This window comes from Podarcis melisellensis (genome assembly GCF_964234715.1).
Source record: "Podarcis melisellensis genome assembly, chromosome: 5".
In the NCBI taxonomy this organism is placed as follows: domain Eukaryota; kingdom Metazoa; phylum Chordata; class Lepidosauria; order Squamata; family Lacertidae; genus Podarcis; species Podarcis melisellensis.
The window spans coordinates 72399472-72414120 of NC_138537.1; positions in this window are offsets into that span (position 1 = coordinate 72399472).

The following is a 14649-nucleotide window of genomic DNA, read 5'->3' on the forward strand; positions in this document are numbered from 1 at the left end:
AAATGCAATATTTAAGCAATAACTAGTTATAAACTCACACACAAAGATGCACAACATCTTTGGAAATTTCATTACCCCTCAGATTTGCTACAGCTCTTTTGCCTGAGCAGGACCCTATGAATGTAGCTTGGATTTTCCTTTAGATGAGAAGGGAGGGCAAATCAAGTTCAGATGCACTCATCTGATTGTAGACTCAGGAAGAGGTACAACAAAGCTAGTAAGCAGGTGAAGGACTCCAGCTAGGGTGATTTAAAACTGTGCTTAGAACTGAATTGGCGATTTATTTTTAGGGAAATGCTCATCACTCTGATGGGTGTGTGTGGAGAGAGTGACAATGAAGCCTTATTGGAGTTCACCGATTGGGTCTGCGTTGCTCCGGGACAGGAGGAAGGAACTCAAAATGACACCGAGTTGGTTCAAAGAAAGAGTTTATTCTGCTCTCCGGATAGCAGAAGGCACTTGTGTGATCAAGTCCACAGCAAGTCCAAAGAAATGACAGGTTTCATGCAGTTTAAATATCCTCCAGGCACCCTCTCACTCCTCCCCTAGGAGCCCAACCAGGTCGGCCTACGTACACAGGTTGACATCAGATATGTTCCTGCTCTGGTACTCTCAACCATAAAAGGATCTTCCTTCCTGTACTTCTGACCATAAAAGCATCTTCCTCTTCCTACTCTTATCTGGGGAGAGGTAATCATTTCCGGGAACACGCTCTGGCATTTGTTCCCAGACCTGGGTTTGTGTGTCAGAGTGTGTCCAGGACATAAGATAAAGCAAAGACGTGTCTTCTCACAGTTCTGTTCTACTACCGCTACAGTGAAGGCCATAGTTGCCGTCACAACTGACAAAGGAGAGGGCTCTGAGCACTTGTCTATACAGCTGGGCTTTTGTTTATGCATTGAGCTCAGAGCTCAAATTAATGGATTTCAGCTAAGGAAAAATAGGAATTTTGGTGCAGTTTAAAACTGCCTGCACAGTCTGTTTTTGGGTTTTGGAAACCCATTCCTTCAACTATACACCCAGAAACCCCAAAGGGGTTTGTGTACTGTGCAAACTGAACTATTCAGGTCAGGGGTGTAGGTTAGATTTTCCTGCCATGCTGCAAAAGTTATTCCAAGTGCACTTTTGCCCATAGGAGGCCATTAACTTAGTTGAGGGGAATGAAAGAACACTTTGGGGTGCCATTAAAACTGGGAGTTCCCTAGAGAACTCAACTTTTGAAAATCTAGACTTCTAAGCAGGCGTTTGCCCTGTTGCTCTTTGAGCCACTCTCTATCTCGATTAAACTGTTAATTTTGAAAGAAAATAGGAGGAAATGAGATCACACTGTAAATTTACATAACCTCTTATCTTCATTTGCAGAGTCCCATCTTGGAGTCTTTTTATGATCATGCTAGACTGCAGTAGACTGTTGGGAGCCAGCTTGCATATATCTGTATCTATCTATAATGTTTATTCCCCACACTTCCTCTGAGGAGATCCAGCACAATATTCATACAGTTCATAGGCAGTCTCCCATCCAAGCACAACAGCTTAGCTTCAGCAGCAGGACTGCCTTGTGTGTCACCAAACTATACTCTGCTCTTTTCCTCTCAATGCACCATAACCAGGTCCCCAAATGTCCCATCCTCATCCAACTATCTTACGACATTAAAAGGTGTTGCCTTTAATGGAGCAATGGAAATGGAGGCAAATTATTTCATCTCACAGGAGGAAATTATACAATTCCAAAAAACAAACAAACGTGAAGTGTGATTAAAAAAAACCACATGCAGAATATGAAGTGTGCCCTTTAAATACCAATTCCTAATTGCAGTGATGTGAATATGAAAATCAATGGTGTATGTTTATGAATTAGGCATTTCATTAAAATTGCCTTGATGTAAATAGCACAATCAGGTCTCTTATCAAGACTGATCGTCAATTTCCATTCTGGTATTTGTTAATAATAACTGACAAAATACCAGAGACCTTCTACGGCTGTAAGCATCATGGTAATGATGACTTTTTGGCAGATACTCAGATGCTAAACCCCAGATCGTTGGTGATAGATTAATGTTGGATGTGATGAGAATAAAAGGAAGTCATTTGATAAGCAGTAGAGAACATAATATGTATTACATCCAATCACAGCTAAATATAACTTGCTATCGAAAATGCTTTTGCCCTATCACCCTCCTAGTCATTCCCTATCTACGTCATACTATTAATTTAATAGTAAATTGTAAATTCAGGAAGAATCAATATCATTATTGTTTGAGTGAGCTAGAATTGTTGCAGTTTCTGAAAGCTCTGGTATCAATATCCTTAGATAAGCCAGGAATTTCATTTTATGTATGTATGACATTGGGCAGGATCTCAAACATGGGGAGACCCCCACATGGGGCCCTGAGGTGATGCATCACCCCCTGTCACGGCTCAAGTGGGGCCAGACCTCACAGCTCTCACCTCGTTGGCTGCAAGGTCCCTGATGCATGAGCTACACCATGTTGGTCCTTCCCTCTGGTTAACTCTCATGGGCAGCATACCTCAGCAGGAATGCTTGAAGGGGTTTTCTTCAAACAGAATTCCGAAGTGGAAAACAGATCCGTGCCACATTGCGAAGTAAATCCCTGTTACCTTGCTGTAATCAATAACGCTGTGGCCTTTTCACCCCCCATGTTCTGGTCTTACTCGGAACCAACCCTTGCCTTTTGGAGCAGCCTAATGCACCTGCCCCTCAGCGGCTCTGCATAGGGGCCTTTGCATAGGAGATTTGCCATTTCATTTTCCCAGCAGTTGTTCACTATCAGCAGTATTGGGATTCCTTCCTATGTCACCAGCATCATTGGAAATGCTGCAGTCTGGCGGCTTCTTGGGCTGCTTTGGCAAGATCAGAAGACCAAGCTCTCACGATGTCATACACTGGACACATATTGTAGCTTTGCCAACGTATATTTTAGATTGTCAATATGGCATTTGCTGTATTCACTGTAACATCTTAGCAGAATCCTTTCAGCCACCTGCAAAACGGCATTCTTTTATGCTTTCCAAAAGGTACCTGCCAGTGTGGTGTAGTGGTTAAGAGCAGTAGTCTCGTAATCTGGGGAACCAGGTTCGCGTCTCCGCTCCTCCACATGCAGCTGCTGGGTGACCTTGGGCCAGTCACACTTCTTTGAAGTCTCTCAGCCCCACTCACCTCACAGAGTGTTTGTTGTGGGGGAGGAAGGGAAAGGAGAATGTTAGCCGCTTTGAGACTCCTTAAAGGGAGTGAAAGGCGGGATATCAAATCCAAACTCTTCTTCTTCTTCTTCTTTTTGGAGGATCTGACGTTATTGAGCTATTCCCACCAAACCTTTTGCTTTGTCTCAGTGAACCAGGAAGCACTGAGCGTTCTATTGATTAAAGAAGCCAGGAGGAGTACAAAGCACAATGAGAAACATTCATTGTCTTTTATTCAAGATTGGAGATTTCTCTTTTGTTTCTTCAGTGCAAAGACCCGTAAGTAGCAAACTTGAAGAACCAACACACTACTGAAGAAAAGCTTATGTACCTTTAGCATTCACCTTTAGTAGGTTCTCAGCACCAGTATTGGTCAGTGAGAAGAGCATAATCATGAACTCTATGGGCCGAAACTTTGTGACCAGAATAGAGAGATGATATCTGTGCATGTGCAAAGCACTTTTGTATGCACATAGGAAAGGTGGCCAATTATTTGTGGTTCAACTAAGCCTTTTTGGCCACAATGGCTAATATACAGTTTTATAGAACAAGGTTCCATTTTTAAAGGGACAAAACTACATTGAGGATGGAAAGCTCAACCATTTTGTTTTGAATCCCAAATGAGCCCATTCTCTCCTAAAAAGCTTACTATATGAAATGAATGGTGGATTTGAACTTCAACCTGTTTATGTTCTCCTGTGCCATGTGCTACTAGTAATGGGATTGCGTGAGTTTTATATTAGAAATTAAGAAACGCATCCACACAGCAGTGACTGGCAGGTACCTTTTGAAAGTATATATTTTCAAAGTACAATGCAGAAAGAATCAAACACAAAAACAAAACAGTAGAATCTGGTAGAATTCAGCCACAAAGGGGATAAGAAAAGAGGGAGATCAGGACATACAGTGACAATTTTTGTGAGCTAAAAAAAGTCTAGGAGTTTGGTATATTCCCTGTTTGGCCCTTAGACATCCCCCAAAGAGCTCTTTGGGAGGTGTAGGGGGCTGCAACCAGAGAAGACTTGCTCATTAAGTGGTTAAGTTCCTCATCTGTGTGGAGAACAACATCTAAGATAGTGGAATGTGGTTGTCACCTTAACGGTCTCCCCACTTATGGTGTACTTAATGGCAATTCACATACCCTTTCTTTGTTGCTGCCAACCTTTGCATTTCACCTTTAAGGTGTTCACAGTCTTTGCACACGAGGGAGAATGATTAATAGCTGCTATTGATTTTTTCCCCCACAACCAGAATGAGGAAATATAGTAACATGAAGCAGAAAAGAGCAAAGCGAAGTGCCTCAGAATGCTTTTCCTTCGGGAAGGGGGTAGCTGGAGTGAGGGGGGGCCTCTTTCGGAATGTCAGTGAGTTTGCAAATATTAACAATCTCTGCACACATTTCTCTCTAAAGGTGACAAATGTTTCCATTTCCATTTCTGCTTGCTACACAAGTTTGAGCACATTTACTTGGAAATTGATCAAATCCAGCAGAAAGATGGGAAGTAACAGTTCATTTTACTTCTGTACTTTTCCTTATCTATATAGATCATGATATGAGACATGCCATCAAATTGTAAGGAATAATAGTACAGATACACAGGTAATTTTTCAAAGCCATGTGATAATTAGAAGGCAATTCCTATTCTGCCAATGGGGCATTTTTCACTAAACATGTCCCTGTAAAGCTCTAAATGGCCATTAATTAATGTTTAACTGGTTCTTAATGGCAATGAAGTCTTCTCTCGCTGATGCTTCCACATTAAATTTAGATTGAGACTTGCTCTGTGGAATGGAAAGGAGCATCATTGTTGATCTGGCAGCAGCATTAATTATTCTGATGTCTTAATTCAACGATATTGGAGAGCAGCAAAGTGAGATACCATCATCAGTTTGAGGAAGATATACGTCAATATATTAGATGTGCACCAGAACGAAAGTCAGATAGAGATTAAAATCAAGAAGCATCGGAATTCATTTTGGATTTGAATCAAACTGCATTTGCAGAATTACCAGCAAGAGGCAGCTGAAATGTGCTCTCTAACCAGAGGCAAATCATCTTAGGCTAGGCAGAAGAATCATCATTGCTCAGAGATCTGTCACACAAAGTATTGTTCAAGGAGACAGCAGTTCACCTAACAAACACATTTACACATTGCATCTCGCAAACAAGAATCTAGGTTTAGCAGTGTGGCTCAGTAGCTAAATATTTATTCTATGAGACTGGAAACGTTTAGGACCGGTCGGACAAAAGAGCAAAATGGAGCAATTGACTGGGTATGTACCACATCTTTAGCTGTCAGGTCCATGTTTTGCCAGCTGGAGAGAAATAAGGCACTTCAATGCAGTCAATCCAGACTAGGCGTGGATTTACACTCATGGTTTTTAACGTTGAGGAAGGGTTAAGGAATTGTTTTGCTAACTATATGGATAAATGATGTCCTACTTTTAACGTTCATAATGCCCAGAGGGCGCTGCAGAGCACCCAGAAGTAGGGAGACAGCATTTACCGTACTTTGCAAATATGCCCTGTGGCATTTTAGAACAATATATCTAATATCGTTCTAATAACATTAAACACATCAGTGTAGATCCAGCCTAGAATTACACAGGCCATTTAGGTTTGAGGATGTTGCTGATTTGCTTTGTAATAGATTCCCGAAGAGAAGCCTGTCCGCCAGCATACTTTCATTTTACAATCGATTGCCAAAGCTTAGCCTGTGTGATGACGTATAATTCATGAGCCTTAGTCATTGCCACAGTTCAAGGAAGCCTTGATCTGGGATCTGCATCCTTGATGCAGTGAATGGGCTCCATTTTGCCCTGGTGAAGGATCTGATTCTTCTAGAACAGATAACCTTGCAGCAAAGTACCAGGAACACTGTTAAATCTCCCAACTTGTGTGATTTAAGCCCCCCCCAAAAAAAAACCCTGACATTCAACATGAAACACGGCACATAGGGAAGATTGACAGTGTTTGCCACTCATAACCTTCAGTTCTTTACAACAGTTTTGTGACTGAACATCAGTTGCATTTTCACTATATCTGCCATTTCGAAAGATACTGACAGTATGAATTTGTTCAATCTAACACAAAAGCCATACCTTAGTCAAAGAAAATAGCATCACTTTAGAGATTTCTTCCTCTCAGTGCTGGTACATCAGTCAGTTGAATCTAGTAGATCAGGATTAGTCAATGTGGTGTTCCCCATGTGTTATTCAACTCCAACTCCCATCCAGTCCCAGTCAGGGGTGATAGGAGTTGTAGTCTTACGTGGAAGTACACTACTTGGTTGGATACCAGCTTTTGCTCAGGCACTGCCTTGTGGTACTTTGCATGTTAAAGAACACAGCAAATTCACTTCTGGACGCATCCTCCCTCCCTCCATTACTGGAGTGAAAACACACCATGGGAAGCTGAAGCTGCAACATAGCTCAGTCAGCAGAGCATGAGGCTCTTAATCTCAGGGTTGTGGGTTCAAGCCCCACGTTAGGCAAAAGATTCTTGCATTGTGGGAGGTTGGACTAGATGACCCTTCATAGTCCCTTCCAACTCTACAATTCAATTCTATGTAAGCCAAAATGTAGGCTTAATGTTTTTGTTTTAAGTTGTTTTCGCTGTGATGCTGATTCTTTACAGTGTACCCTGAGAATTTGTTGAAGGGCAAGGCATAAATCTTTAAAATAAATTAATAAATAAACGAATGCCAGTATGTTCTCCACAGCATATTTTGACAGTAAGCACACAATGGAATAAATGCACGTAGCCGCTTAACACATTTCAAGGTTAACTTGAGAAACGAAAAAGGAGCTTCTCTGATCTGGCTTGTAGCCAAACAACACATTACAGTAGACATGGAGGGGGTTCCAGCAGGCCCTTCCTGTTTTGCTTTTTCAATTCCTTCTCCATATTGGGAAGCTTCCCTTTCTGTGATGTGACTAGTTATGTCATGAATTTCCCTACTCACACACCCACAACTAATGGTGGTCAGTTAGTAGCCTTGCACTCACGGAAGGAATTTTGACGTAGGTGAGGCCTCTGCTAATGGAAGAGGCCATTCTTGGCAATTTCCCTTCCCTGCTGCTACCCACAGCAGCACCCCCAAGAAATCTGCTCCAGAGAGTTGGGTAATCTTCCCTAACAGGGAGGGAGGTGGAGTCTACAAGGTGGAATCAGGGGAGTGAAAGAGCAAAAATGGCCTCCCTTCGTCTTCCATCAGTGGAACCATCCGCTGGTTCAAAAGCCCTTCTCCATTAGTGCAAAGGACCCAGCTGGATTTACCCCAAAGGTACAACGCTACACCACATCCCAGATATGAGAAAAGACACGTTATGAGAAGGAAGCAGTGACTACATTTCAGGAAGGCTCTGTTCACTTGCAGCCACATGTCTGCTGCAGTTTGGTTTGCTAAAACATACGTACCTTGAAGACCACATTTAGCAGAAGGGCATGGCTGGAATATTAAAATAAAGAATGTTTCAACATCTGGGGGAGGAAATGATTTTCAAAAGTTGCTGTTTGGCCTTACAGGAAAACCTTTCAAGGCATAACTAGACAAAGCCTGCCCTCTAGAGAGCATTGCCTTTTCCAAGCTCTCTCACATTCAGTGACTAGTGAAGAACTAAGGAGCTTGTTCTTCAATAAACTGCAGAAGCAGACCTGTAGTTCAAAGTCTCAGAGGTTAAAGGAAAAATGAATTAGCATGTCTGAATAAAGAGTAATCAATAAGCCAATAGCTAATATTAAGCACAGGACACACTAACTTTGGGGGAGGGGCCTTGGGAAATAGGGGCTCCTCCTCAAAAAGGAATTGCTTGCGTTCAGGACAGATTTCCTGCTGCAGTGCCATATCTATTAAAAATCACAGCAAATGATGAATATCTATAGTGCCTTCCCTTGGTATAGCAACACAAGCCTTCCCAAGACGCTTCAGTGCTTGAAGTAGAATATTCAGATGCTGCCTCCTATGAAATCTTCACAATAAACACTAAAAAAAATAACAGCAAAACAAAAAATTCTATCCCACAACACTAATATGAATGTGGAAAAGTGTTGGGGATAGCATATGCAGCAGGAGAGGGTGTGTTTGTGGCAAAATTTGCACTGGGGCCAAATCTGTGTCAGGGCTCACTCCCAGAATATATTTCAGAATGGTACTAAAAAGTCTTGCTGCTACTCACCATTGCCCCCACCCACCACCACTCCAGCTGCTTTCTCTCATTTCTTTGCCAAATATTAATTAATTAATTGAAATTTCTATCTCACGATCTCTGCCAAAAAGAGAACACTCAAAGCTGCGTACTGTGCAATAAACACAAACAAGTACAATAAAAACATCCCCCAAACACTATGAGAAACAAACAGCCGGCATGAAATGCAGCCAAAGATTCCAGGTTATGTCCCAACAGAGAAAGGGACCAGCTCCAGCTTAACCGGCAAGACATGCTTTTTGGAACAGCTACATCTTAACTAAGTGTGGAGAGGTCCATGGAGATGCCTCCAGCTGGGCTTTGCTTGGCTGCATTTCCACAATGGCAGTATGTCACCACAGAGAAAGTACAGATTTGCATCCTTCCCATTCACATTTCTGTGAAAGACACAGGGCCGTGCCTCCACTGCAGTGGTACCTCGAGTTAATAACTTAATTTGTTCTGGAGGTCCATTCTTAACCTGAAACTGTTCTTAACCTGAGGTACCACTTTAGCTAATGGGGCCTCCCGCTGCCGCCGCGCGATTTCTGTTCTCACCCTGAAGCAAAGTTCTTAACCCGAGGTACTATTTCTGGGTTAGCGGAGTCTGTAACCTGAAGCATCTGTAACCTGAGGTACCACTGTATAGATCTGAAGAAACCAAGAGGTACACAGACCCTCCAAGTGTCCCTGTTTTCCAGAGACAGTCCCGGATTTACAGAAGCCGTCCTGGTTTCTGATTTGATCCTGGAATGTCCCACTTTTCCTTAGGACGTCCTCATTTCCATTGGAGAAATATTGGAGGGTATGGAGTTATATGACCCACAAGCCAAGGAGATAAGTAAGCATACAACCTTTAGCAGATATCTGAAGACAGCCCTGTATAAGGGAGTTTTTTAACATTTAATGTTTTAATATATGTTGGAAGACACCAAGAGTGACTGGGGCAACCTAGTCAGATGGGTGGGATAATGATGATGATGATGATGATGATAATAATAGAATAGGATGTCCCTATTTTCATCAGAGAAATGTTGGAGGGTATGAGGTACATGCAGGAGATGATGCTACTTAAGGTGTGCAGGTCCCTGACTATAGAGCAGGGTGTGACCCTCCAGAGGTTTTTGGACTACAACTCCCAGCAGCCCCAGCCAGCACAGCTAATGGTCAGGGATGAAGGGAGTTGTAGTCCATCAGCATCTGGAGGTCCACAAGCTCCCCACCTATGTGGCAGAGGACCTCCACCTCTGCTATTTACATCTTCAAAGGGCACTATGAGTCTGTAGGCAGGGAAGGCCATCTCTGGTTTTGGTACTGAGTGTGGTGAAGAGAATTCTGGGGGGAAGGGTAAAAAGATTCAGAGCAAGTTCCAACTGAGAAACTCAACACTGATGTCACATCCACAATATCCATTTCAAGTACTCTTACACCACTTTATAGTCATGGCTCCCCCCCAAAAAAACCCCTGGAAACTGTACTTTACCCGTCACAATTCCCTGCAACCTTAGCAAACTATAGTTCCCAGGATTTGGGGAGGAGAGCTATGGCTGTTAAAGTGTTGTTATTGTTGTTATTTAGTCGTTTAGTCGTGTCTGACTCTTCGTGACCCCATGGACCACAGCATGTCAGGCACTCCTGTCTTCCACTGCCACCCGCAGTTTGGTCAGACTCACATTTGTAGCTTTGAGAACACTGTCCAACCATCTCGTCCTCTGTCGTCCCCTTCTCCTTGTGCCCTCCATCTTTCCCAACATCAGGGTCTTTCCCAGGGAGTCTTCTCTTCTTATGAGGTGGCCAAAGTATTGGAGCCTCAGCTTCAGGATCTGTCATTCCAGTGAGCACTCAGGGCTGATTTCCTTAAGAATGGATACGTTTAACCTTCTTGCAGTCCATGGGACTCTCAAGAGTCTCCTCCAGCACCATAATTCAAAAGCATCAATTCTTCGGCGATCAGCCTTCTTTATGGGTTAAAGTGGTACAAGAGTTATTTAAATGTGTGGGTGCATTTAAGTTAAAGTTGTTTGAGGGCCACTGCTTAGTGACAGAACACATGTTTTGCCTGCTAAATGAACCAGCTCCCTGGCATCTCCAGTTAAAAAAAAAGATTCAAATGTAACAGCCAAATGTATGAATTCTCCTGAGGAATAGTCCTGTAGTCTGAAACACTGTGGGAGACTGCCCCACTCTGGTGCCTATATAATGTTCCAAGCTCAAGGATTTTGCCACTTTATAAGCAGTGGGAAATATATTCAGATCACTTAAGGCGAAACGCCGCACTAGAGTGCTGCTTAATTGCACTGAATTCTTAACTCCCACCGTTTATAACGTCACATTGAACTGAGCTGCACACCAGAATTATGGACCGAGGTCAAAGCCCAATGGCATACATGAGGCGTTTTGCCTTCATTATTAAAATGTTTTAGTGTCTTCCCGTAATCTTCATTCATGTCACTAAATGGCATTTCCCAGTATGCTGAAAAGGCCACCATTGTAAGCGATGAGGATGCTGTAATTCCAAAATCTCCCACTGTAAGGTGCGGTGACATGAAAACAAACAAACAACAACAACAAAAACCAAGTTGTGCTCAACCAATTTTCATTCTTTCCATCATCATTTGATTTAAAAGCAGGGCACTTAGTGGCCCAGAGTGCAGTTGTTTTGCTGTGGCAAATGTACTTCCCATTTTTATACCTTACTGAGCAAACTTTACTCTTTCATTTCCATGTTTTCAGCCAATTATGAAGGCTGTTCCCTCACATGCTTTTTAAACACTGGAAAGCAAGTTGGTAAACCCAGCACAGATATTGGCTCACTGGGTAACCTTGATTAAGAGTACAAGGCTAATCATGTCTACTCAGAAGTCAATCCTGTCAAACTCAGTGGAGTTTACACCCAGGTAAAATGGGTTAGGACTGCAGCCTAAGTCACTGTCACTCAGTCTCGGTGCCCTGCAAATTGCAAAAATGAAATAAATTTCATCTCTCAGAATGTAGATAGAAGCACTTCTAGTTGACAAATCCTACTGTGAGAGCAAGCAAATTGAAGTGTTTTGTAATACATATATATTTGTGAATTCTACCAGAGTTAATGAAGTTGTGGTATCTGTACAAAATGGTCATAAAAATGGGTTTTAATCCTATGCACATTTACTTGGGAGGAATCCCTGTTGAAAACAGTGGGACTTACCTCTGTGTAAACATGCATAGAATTATACTCCAAGGCGATTATTGATTTGGCTGTAAAAGGATATGTAACAAATTTGAGTTTCCTTGACAAGACCATTGTGTAGACTCAAACACCTATCTTTCTTCCTTCTCAGGTAGAGTATACTTTGGTGTCTAGTCCCCAGATAATAACTAGAAAGAACCAAGTAGTCCAAAAACAGCCTTTTGAATGTGTTATAAACATGCAACACCAGATGGTACTGTAGAGCAGGAAACTTTTCTATGTGATTTTACATAGCGGTTTTTTTTCTTTTGTAAATTAAATCATTATATTTCTGACTCATTTATAGCAGGTTTTTCCCCCTGTGTGTAGATCCACCCCAGGCAAGGAGCACACATATCATCAGTTTCGGACAGAACCGTCAGTGGCCTGAGATATGTTTGGTCCAGCTGTTCCTCATCTTCCCAAGAACCATGTGCCTTGAAGGCAGGCAGGAGCCCAGGCCAGAGATCACACATATCACTGGCTCCCAATTGACCTGATGGCACTCTGCCACACTTGGTTACCTTAGCAAAGGTGGTATATAAATCAAAGTACTGTAGATAAAGCAATCAATAAATCAATGTGGCTCATCCAGTGGGGCGGAGTCGCAGCAATAGCCTAATAGCACCAGTGTCCTCCAACATTTTCCCCCACTGAGATTCCCTCTCAGCGGTTTACCCACACAGGGCCTATGAATGTCAGGTCAAATTCCTGAATTCCAACGTGGAATTTGAACAAAATGGTTTAGAAGGACATCACTGCTGATGAGTGCATGGTGTCCCTCCCTAGCACTGAGTGCCATCCCAATAGGCAATGTCTGACAGCTCAAACCACTTCTGAAGCAGAGCAGAACACAGAGGGCTCTGAGAATGTATCAGAGACAGGGACGAATACACCTTTCTGCTGTGCTCAGTGATCACCAAGATGGGGCAATGCATCCTTCAAGCACCCGTTCATGCAAATAATCTGGAGGATAGGTACAACTCTAAAGAGCCAGCAGGAGGCTCACATATTTCATGCCAGTCATCAGAATGACTTCCTTAAAATTGATTTGTGGCTTTCCTTTCATGCTTGGCATCATTTATTGCTAAAATTAATTACGCATGGATAAAATGATTTATAGCATTAAAAAAATCCTTCAGTAGGATACACAGAGAAGAACCATGGTGGAACAATTTGAGCATCTCCAGAGAACCACTTCAGATGTGGGTTTTCCTGCACTCAGTTTGAAAACGCATGCCTACACGACCAATTAAAATTAAAAACATTCATGTTTTTCACATACATCACCATTAAACATCAGGTTCTCAGTGGATATTTATCATCTGAAAAAGGATATAATAAACCGTATTTATTCCTTGTTTCTTAACTTATATATTTACACGCGCACACACACATACACATATTTTGCTAAAGCAGCGAATGTCACTTCTGTCATACAAAGGGCAAAATTGCTGCTAACCACTCCTGCTAGCACAGGTCTCCCTTAAGGGAAAAGTTCAATGTTACAGCATCTACTTGCTCGGCTTCTCTAGGTAGGGCTGTGAATGTTCCCTGCCTGAAATGCTGGAGAACAGGTGGCTGCCAGTCAGTGTAGACAAAACTGAGCTAGACGAACCAATGGTTTCACTCTGTATAAGGCAGATTCTATGTACTGGCAGCATGCCTTGCTAACTGATTCTGTTTGCTGACATGCAGTCAAACATACTGCCTTCTCAACAAGGCTTATTGTACTTCAAGTTTATGAATCTTGGCACTGTAGGACAAACTACATGGAGAGAGAAATCATGTGGTGTAGTCTTGCTGGGGCTTCAGATATGAGGCTTAAAGCTTTGAAGGCTCCCCTCTGTAGGTATAAATAACTAAGTCCATTGGTGTCTATGGGACTACTCCGATTAGGACTAAGTTGGCTGTCAGCCAATATATAATTTAACGTCCATATAATTCTTTTAATATCATGCATACCCTGCCTTTCATTGCATTATCAGCTCACGAAAAGGACAATAAAATTATAAACAGCTTGCTCTCTTCCCAGCTATTCAAGCTGGAAAGTTTGAAAGGAACATAACAAGCATGGCATTAACATCTTTGGACATCTACCATGTAGGAACATGGTGTAAGATAGCATGAGGTATCAAGAAAATAGCCTTCTTCCTCTGGTGGAGGTGATGGGGTAATTTTCCATTAATGCTTACAGTTGAAATATCCATGCCTGGCCCTTCAGAAATGTAATTTAATATCCCATTATGTATACCTCATTTGATGTTTCTTTCCATGCACCAGGGACTAAGCATGCAATCTGGAGTAGCTGTAGCTATTAGCATATTTACTAAAAAAATACCCCCCCAAAAAAAAGCTTCAGCAGGAAGTAGAAAAGGGGGGGAGCAGAAATGTTACTGTCAGTGTAGTAATGCTCGCCCCCAACCTCTTGCCCCTCCCTTCTACGGTCTCTGCTCTCCGGCCAGACCAGGGCCGTCCAGGGCAGGGTAGGCGGGCGAAATTACTGTTTTAGCAAAGCCAAAAACAAGACAAACAAAACCCGGTAGGGCTGCCACCACTCCCTATGTTCCAGGGGACCCAAGATCACATCCCAGGGAGAAGGCTGTGACCCGTTAGCTTGGCCGTTCCCCTACTCCACAAGCTGCATCCACAGTCTTGCAGGCAGAAATTCTACGGTAGAGCGTAACCCAGCGTAAGGCAAGGACTTAGCTATTCCCTTTGGAAAGGCACACAACTAAAACAGTTTCATCTTTAAAATGTTTATTTTAAAATAACATAAGAAACATGCTAAAATAGCAGGCACATCTTTTGGAACGTTACAGATAAGAAAACAAGAAAGCTACTAGGCTTACTACGATCACATACTTACAACTCTAACACAAAGATAGGACAGTTGAAGTTCTTTCAAAACTCTGCAAGTAGACGACGAGTGAAGATTTCCATCTCAAAAGATGAGTAGCGGCCTATTAAGCTGGAATAATAGAGCCTGGCATCTTTGCAATTTGCAGAGCAAAGCAGAGAGCAAAGAGCAAGACAATTGCTTGATCTTTTAT